Source organism: Peromyscus maniculatus, chromosome X, assembly GCF_049852395.1.
Source record: "Peromyscus maniculatus bairdii isolate BWxNUB_F1_BW_parent chromosome X, HU_Pman_BW_mat_3.1, whole genome shotgun sequence".
Lineage (NCBI taxonomy): Eukaryota > Metazoa > Chordata > Mammalia > Rodentia > Cricetidae > Peromyscus > Peromyscus maniculatus.
Genome location: NC_134875.1, coordinates 82509530 through 82518128, shown reverse-complemented (window position 1 = coordinate 82518128; position 8599 = coordinate 82509530). Strand labels below are relative to the sequence as shown.

General features: G+C 41.8%; 1 pseudogene; it reads right to left on the bottom strand.

The window, feature by feature from the left end:
- Positions 1-6459: 6459 nt before the first annotated feature.
- LOC102912619 (UDP-GalNAc:beta-1,3-N-acetylgalactosaminyltransferase 2 pseudogene) lies at positions 6460-8288 on the bottom strand (annotated as a pseudogene).
- Positions 8289-8599: the final 311 nt, after the last annotated feature.

Genomic DNA, 8599 nt, shown 5'->3' with positions numbered 1-8599 from the left:
TTTTAAATTATGGGTATATGTATGTCTATGGGTATGTGTATTTGAGTGCAGGTGCCTATGGACACCAGAAGTGTTGGATCCCTGGAGTGGAAATTACAGGAAGTCACTAATGCCCAATGTGGGTGCAGGGGACCAAACCCAAATCCTCTCTCTCTCTCTGTCTCTCTGTCTCTCTGTCTCTGTCTCTCTGTCTCTCTCTCTCTCTCTGTCTCTCTCTCTCTCTCTCTCTCTCTCTCTCTCTCTCTCTCTCTCTCTCTCTCTCTCAGAGCATAAAGTACTCTTAACCACTGAGCCATCTCTACAGCCTCACAGATATATTTGGTTTTGGTTTGGTTTTTTGTTTGTTTGGGTTTTTGTTTTGTTCCCCCTCTCCCCCTCCCCCCACCCCCCACCGAGACAGGTTTCTCTGTGTAACAGCTCTGACTGTCCTGGAACTTACTCCATAGACCAGGCTGACCTCGAACTCACAGAGATCCCCCCTGCCTCTGTACTGGGGTTAAAGGAATGCACCACCACCACCCGGTGATGTATTTGTGATAAAGAACATCCACTACAAAGCTCCAGCTAGCCTTCCTTAATATTGAGAACTTTGACTTTAGACTTAACGAATGCTGGAAAAATAATCAATACCCTAGTTTGAATCTGTCAGACAGAAGCAATTTTCTGCTTGCCAGGCTTTCCATCAACTTAAGTCTTCAACTGAATGGATGAATTCAGTCCATGCTATGGAAGGAAAAATACTCAAAACAACACTCTAGCTCTTTGTATGGATGCATAGTGTTTTTCCTCTGCGGATAAACAAGATGCTATGGTAATGGTAATGAAGCTATTGACATTCAATAGGAAAAACCCTCCCTTGGGCATTCCAGCCAGTTACTTCCTGCAAAGCTGCAGGTGATCTGCAGAGATGCTGTATTCTGCATAGGAATTCAAAGGTTAATTAAGATCAGAACTTTGTAGTCATGCAAACCCCTCACCTAATCTCTGTAAGAAACCCCAATAAACTCATTGGTCTCACTAAACTGGATTTCAGTGAGGGTGAAACTGAACTTTGGTCTGTCATTGGTGCTCATCTGGGGTGCTTGGGTCACCTTAACACATACTGAATTCAAAATAAAGACAATAATAGTATCATAATTCCTCCTAACATCTTGAACAATCAAACATGTACTAATTTCTTCTCTAAAAGAGGAATTAGTCTTTGATATGTACTCATCTCCCCACTCTATAAATTAAATACTCTGAAGTAATACATGTTAACACGCTTAAATTCAATGATGTAGTCAATAGGTTTTCTTGGGATTTTTGTTTGTTTGTTTTTTGTTTGTTTGTTTCTCAAGACAGGGTTTCTCTATGTAGCCCTGGTTGTCCTGGTACCTCATGTTTCAAAACAAAGGGATAAAGGATTAAAACAAATATGATAGACAGATAGATAGGTGATAGATACACAGATACACAAAACAAGGAGAAAATATGTAATATTATATATATATATATATATATATATCAATGAGTCTTAATGGGGAACATATATTTATTTGACTTTAAAAGCAACCTACTATTAGATAATTCTCAAAAGAAGAAAAGCAATTAGCCGCCGAGTGGTGGTGGTGGTGGTGGTGGTGGTGGTGGTGGTGGTGGTGGTGAACGCCTTTAATCCCAGCACTCGGGAGGCAGAGCCAGGCGGATCTCTGTGAGTTCGAAGCCAGTCTGGTCTACAGAGCGAGATACAGGACAAGCACCAAACTACATAGAGAAACCTGTCTCGAAAAAACAAAAACAAACAAACAAACAAAAAACTAATAAATATTTGAAAAATGTTTAACATTCTTGGCCATCAGAGAACTATAAATTAAAACTGCTTTGAGATGCCATCACACTCCAGTCAAAAAAAAAAAAAAAAAACAAATGGCATGGGCTGAGAATGTAGCCTGGTGGCAAAGGACTTGCCTAGCATGTGTGAGACTATAAGTTCAATCCTCAGCACTGCAAAAATAAATAAATAGACAGACAGATAGATAAGGAAGAAAAAGAAAAGAGAAACTCCTCCTATCTGGTCCTTTGTCTTCCACTCTTTTTTCTTTTAAGATTTATTTACTTATTGTGTATACAGTGTTCTGCTTGCATGTTTGCCTGCAGGCCAAAAGAGGGCACCAGATCCCATCACAGATGGTCGTGAGCCACCATGTGGTTACAGGAAATTGAACTTAGAACCTCTGGAAGAGCAGCCTGCACTCTTAACCTCTGAGTCATCTCTCCAGCCCTGTCTTCCACTCTTAACTGTTTTATTCCTAAAGGCTTTCAAATAGAATCATGCCTCTCCCACTTAAAAAGAAGGGGAAGAAGGAGGAAGAGAGAAGGGAGGAAGAAATGACAACAAATGATGGCCAAGACGTGGGGCAAAGGGATCCTTATACACTGTTGGCAGGAATAGAAACGGGTGCAACTACTATGACAGTGTGAAATGTCCTGAAGGAAACTAAAGCTGGAACTATCACATTGGTAAGCTGTATCATTTCCAGGAATATACTTAAACCAATCTACATCCTACTGTACAGATACTTACACCTCCATATTCATTGCTGCTCTATTTACAATACCTAGGAAATGGAATCAGCCTAGATGCTCATCAATACACAAATAAATGGGGAAAAATGTGGTTTAAAATGGAATTTAATCAGCATTGCAAAAAATGAAATCCTGATATTTTTCAGGAAAATGGATCAAACTAGAGATCACTGTGTAAACAAAATAAGCCACATGTAGAAATACAAATGCTGCATGTTTCTCTCATATGCAGAGCCTCTCTCTGTGTGTGTGACTGTGAGAGGAGAGGAAGCAGCCTTAAGAGAGGGATAAAGAAGGAAGAAAATAGAATAATGGAATAGATGTGACAAGGTCTCCAGACGTGGAGACTACTCTGAGAGAGGTTAAAGAATAAGGAGAGGGGGGGGAGTGCTAGGTACTTGGGGAGGGAAACCAATAAGAACAAATTATAATAATATATGTAAGATAGTGCTTTTAATAAAATTCATTTTTATTATGTATGTTTGCTTAAAAATACAAAGGCAATCTGCTAGGGGAGGGGGTGTACAACACAAATGACACATTTTTTTCAGCTCTGTCTTAATTACCCAGCCTCTACCTTTGTTGTCATTTTAGATGCTGGGCAGAGAAATTGAAAGAGAAAATGACCTAGAGTCATTATAGTTTTAGTCCATGGAAAGTGAAGATTGTCTATTAACATGATGGAAATAGCCACTGGTAAAATTTATTGAAACAATTCTACTACCCAGTAAGTGAGATTTTACTTTTCTTTTATGTTAAGAGAGGATGTAGATTTAGTCAGGAAAAGGCCATTTCTAGGCCTAGATGTAATAGCAACAACAAAAGCGTTGCCTGGTAGTGATCTTCTGGTCTTTGTATTTCTTTTTCTTTAACATTTTTTTATTTTTATTTTATGTATATGGGGATTTTGCCTGCATATATGCTTGTGCGATAGGTGTGTGCCTGGTGCCTGTAGAGGCCAGAAGGGGGCACCACTAGAGTTACAAATAATTGTGACCTGCCATGCAGGTGCAGGGAATCAAAGCCCAGGTCCTCTGGAACATCTGCCAGTACTCTTAAACACTATGCTATCTCTCCAGCCCCAGTCTTTGTCTTAAGGTCCATTTTATTTATGTATGGGTATGATGTGTCTGTGTGAGTGTATGCTCACATGTGCATGGGTATGTATGCCTGTGCATAGACAGAGGCCATAAGAGGGTGTTGGAGCTGAATTTGCAGGTGTTTACAGGATGTCAGGCTTGTTACACAAACTCCAGGCCTCATGATTCAGCAGAAAGCACTCCTGCTGTGGGATGTTCTATATGGCAAATGTGTTGCTCTGATTGGTCAATAAATAAAACACTGATTGGCCAGTGGCTAGGCAGGAAGTATAGGTGGGACTGACAGAGAGGAGAAAAGAAAGAACAGGAAGGCAGAAGGAGTCACTGTCAGTCGCCGCCAGGACAAGCAGCATGTGAAGATGCCGGTAAGCCACAAGCCACATGGCAAGGTATAGATTTATGGAAATGGATTAATTTAAGCTATAAGAACAGTTAGCAAGAAGCCTGCCACGGCCATACAGTTTGTAAGCAATATAAGTCCCTGTGTTTACTTGGTTGGGTCTGAGTGGCTGTGGGACTGGCGGGTGACAAAGATTTGTCCTGACTGTGGGCCAGGCAGGAAAACTCTAGCTACACACTCCTAAGCCCAGAACCTTCTCTCCAGCTCCCTTCGAGTTTTTGCTCTTACACCTCATCATTGCATTTCATTGTATAAAGATTTAAAGCTAGGTAGTCTAATAAAATCTGCACATAGTTAACATCTGCCTAGTTTTAAAGATTTATTTTATCTTTTTTTTTTTTTTTTTTTTTTGGTTTTTTTGAGACAGGGTTTCTCTGTGTAGCTTTGCACCTTTCCTGGAACTCGCTCTGTAGACCAGGCTGGCCTCGAACTCACAGAGATCCGCCTGCCTCTGCCTCCCGAATCCTGGGATTAAAGGCGTGCGCCACCACTGTCCCTGCCTAGTTTTAATGGGGTTGTTGTTAATGGAATTCTCTGATGGCACTGATATTTCTAAAGCTTACTAACGTGATTCTGGGAAATTTCTGTTAAACTTAGGTGGACTGTCCTTTACAATATGTAACATATGCTATTTTCTCTCTTCTCCGGTGCACTATATGACTCTAGAGTACTTGAAAATTAATCACATGCTTTCCCTTCACTTATAGCTTTATGATTTTACACACACACACACACACACACACACAAGAGCATATCTTTTTTCTTTCTCTTTTTTTATGTACATTGGTGTTTTGCCTGCGTGTATGTCTGTGTGAGGGTGTTGGGTCCCCTGGAACTGGTGTTACAGACAGTTGTGAGCTGCCATGTGGATGCTGGGAATTGAACTCAGCACCTCTGGAAGAGCAGCCAGTGCTCTTAACTGCTGAGCCATCTCTCCAGCATTTTTTTGTTTTTGTTTTGTTTTGTTTGAGACAGGGTTTCTCTGTGTAGCTTTGGCTGTCCTGGAACTTGCTTTGTAGACCAGACTGGCCTTGAACTCAGAGATCTGCCTATCTATGCCTCCCAAGTGCTGGAATTAAAGGCATGCATCACCACTGCCCAGCTAAGAGCATATCTTCTATAGATGATTACCAGCTGTGATTCAAGTTATTCTACTAGGTAAACATAGGAGGAAAGCAGAATTTTTTTTTTCAAATGTCAACGATTCAGAACTATCTTTCCCTATAGTGTTTATTTTTGTTCACTCTTGCATCAATTGGTGTTTAACAGAAGTGCTAAAACTATAACCTTCAGTCAGGACTTGTTAAATGGCAAAAAGAAAAAGCCCTAAATATCACCAGTCTTCTTTTTTAATGTCTTTAAAACTGTAGTCCAAAATTGAGGATCCATATTGGTTCCTTTTCAAGGTCAAGTTCCACTTCATCCAAGTATCTACAGAGTCTGACATTATTTCCAGAAACCCCAAACCTTGGTATAAGTGGCAAGTGAACACACGGTGTGTTGTATGCTCTTTTTGGTCTGTCATTTTCATAATTAAGTTACGAAGAGTAGTTTGGCAAACCAGGTAAGATTCAAGCAAAGCAGACTGGAGAGGCGGCTCAGTGGTTAAGAGGACTTGCTGCTCTTGCAGAATACTGGGGTTTGGTTCCCAGTACCCACAGGATGGTTCACAACCTCCTGTAACTCTAGTCCCAGGGTAATCAATGCCCTTTTCTGACCTCCTTGGGCACCAGGCACACATATGGTACACATGCATATATGCAGGCAAAAAACTTAAACACATAAAATAAAAGTAAATAAAACTTTTTTAAGATTTTTATATATATAATATATATGTATATGTATATATATCTATATATATATTATTCTGTCTGCATGCATGCCAGAGGGTACTGGATCTCATTATAGATGGTTGTAAACCACCATGTAGTTGCTGAGAATTGAACTCAGGACCTCTGGAAGAGCAGCCAATGCATTTAACCTCTGAGCCATCTCTCCATCCCATAAACATTTTTTTTAAAGATTCAAACTGGATTACTATTCTGGATTTTTTTAAATAGGCCAAATTTTAAGAAAAATGATAATGATGAATTATGAATTGCCAGTTACAATCAGGACCTAGAAATATTTTTACTTTTATGAAATAATTTACTATTTTTAAACTATCTTCTAATATACAAAGAAAAAATGTTTATACTACACTATCAGTTGTTTTGAGGAAGGATTCGTGCAAACATCAAGAAATACCACACAAGCTACAGCTAAAACTGCCACTGAGAACTCTCTTGAAAGTCCACGTAATCTACTGCCAAATCTTGGCTTTCTTTGCATTAAACAGAGACTACCATCAAGCTTGCCCTGATCTTTAAACAAGTCTGCTTCGGATGGCTGTTATCTTTCCCCACACTGATAAGAACTGCCACTCAGTTCCTCCAGTTCCCATAGTTTGCTTAGCTCCTGGGGCGAGAACTCCTGGAAGGACAGCAACCCTGTCTCATGAGTCTTTTCCTGTAGCCATGGGACTATGCTGGTGTCTTTTAGGACAGTAAGACTGCCATCCAAACGCCTACACTTACATCTTCATCTTTATAGGTCTCTACCCTCTCTGAATTGCTCTCCAGGCAGCAGACAAAGGCCCTGAAAATCACATGCTCTAGACCTCCTACAAAGGCAGGGTAAGCCAGTCTGAGCTACTCCTGCTCCTGTCACTTTCCAGTTCTGTCCACTGCCCAATTCAACATGAAATTTCCCCATCGAAAATTAGGCCCATTCTTTGGGCAATTCTGTTGAATACAACTTTTAAGTCTATGTGACAGACTCAGCTGTCTTCAGCTGGTGGTTTCCACAGCCCATCTACAGCCGTTCAATAATTTTGCAGGAACATTTCAGTGTCAACATCCACAAAATCAATGCCATTGAAGAGGCCTCTCTCCTTCACTAAGGCATGTTGCTAACAGACAGATTGTTAGAATAGCCATAAATGCCCGTTAAGAGAAATTCTCTGGCCTGGGTGGAGTCATAAGAATCCCAGTTGTGCTGAGTCAATCACCCAGCCAAGGGGCCACTCCTAGAAAGGCAGGCTTACCTTAAGGCATGCTAAAGAAATAGGCTAAATAATGAATGCTTCCTTTAATGAAATACCGTACTTTTCCTTCCCAGAATTCCCATTGTCTTCCCTCAGAGCAGCCACAATGGGCCACCATGACATTCCACTGGGCCCAGCAATCTTTAGGCACAACCTCTGCTTTTTCTTTTTCTGTCTTGCTGGCCAGAACCTAAAGATGCTTTTTCTGACACTTTGGGCCTCCTCATTCTTTCTCTGAAGCTCCCCTTCCCACCATGTGTCTGTCCTCCATTCCAACTCAAATCACGTGGCTTTTCTCCTTTTATCCTCCATTCTCCTCAGTGGCAGCTGCTGCGGTTTACAGCTTGTTTGCCATGGGGATTTTTTTTTCTTTTAAACTGTAATAAAATTGTCCTTGGGCTTCCATTTGAGTCCATTCTTAAATGCCTTTATAAGTGGTGACTAAGAACCCCAAGAGAGGACCCCAATTTCCTCTGTGTCATCTCCCCATATAGTGTGCAAGTCCCTAAAACCAAAAATGGAGGTTTCCATACCAAAGCATTGCCTTCCTGAATAATGTGGATAAAACCACCTGCAATTCTTTCCACACTTTCCATGAATTAGTGAAGCACTGTACCCTTGCCAACTGTGACTGAGGACTCTGAGAACTCCCTACAGTCATTCAGTGTCACTTTGTGATTGACAGGAGGCCATGGAGGTGCTGACTGTCGCAGGTGATTGTACTCCTGAAGCTTCTGGTAAAAGGAAATGCAAGCCGGGGTCTATCACAACTGGTACCTACAGGCCACAGCTTGGAAGACTTAAGCAAACAATGAAGAGAGCCTCCAAGACTGGTAATCAGGATGAGTAGAGAACCTTACACTGGCAAGTGCAGAGAGCCTTAATGAAACGTCTATGGAAAGACAGAATGCCTCATTTTCCTGATGCAAAACTGGACTGGCGATGGTGAATAACCTGCATGGATCCTCCGATCCTCCCTGTCTCCCTCCCGCAGGCACTCCACAGCCGCCAGCACCTATTGAGAATTTCGCAAACAGATGTTGACTTCAAAGGTTTCAGCCAGATGTTTCTAGCCACATTTCGAAGTGCACTGTTGTCGGCAGGGGACGACAGTCCAGCGGCTCTCGTACGTCATAGTTAGCAGGTTTCCACGGAGAAAGGCAAGTTGGTGGATCTGCAGGGCTTGCCTGAGCTGCGGGTGAAAGGCTGTGGGCACTGCAGCAAGCAGTCAAGCAGACATGACAGAATGGCCGCAGTGCTCCGCATTGGTTGCCCTGACAACCTCACCTCACACGAAGAGCGTGTGGGTGGGGGAACTCAGCAACAAGACCTAGAGCGCTGCCACCAAGCCTGGAATCAATTATAAGGCACAGAGGCCAGCACACAGACCAGTATTCACACAACGTGGTCTTTCAATCCGTGGATACATGTTACTTTTCTGTTTAC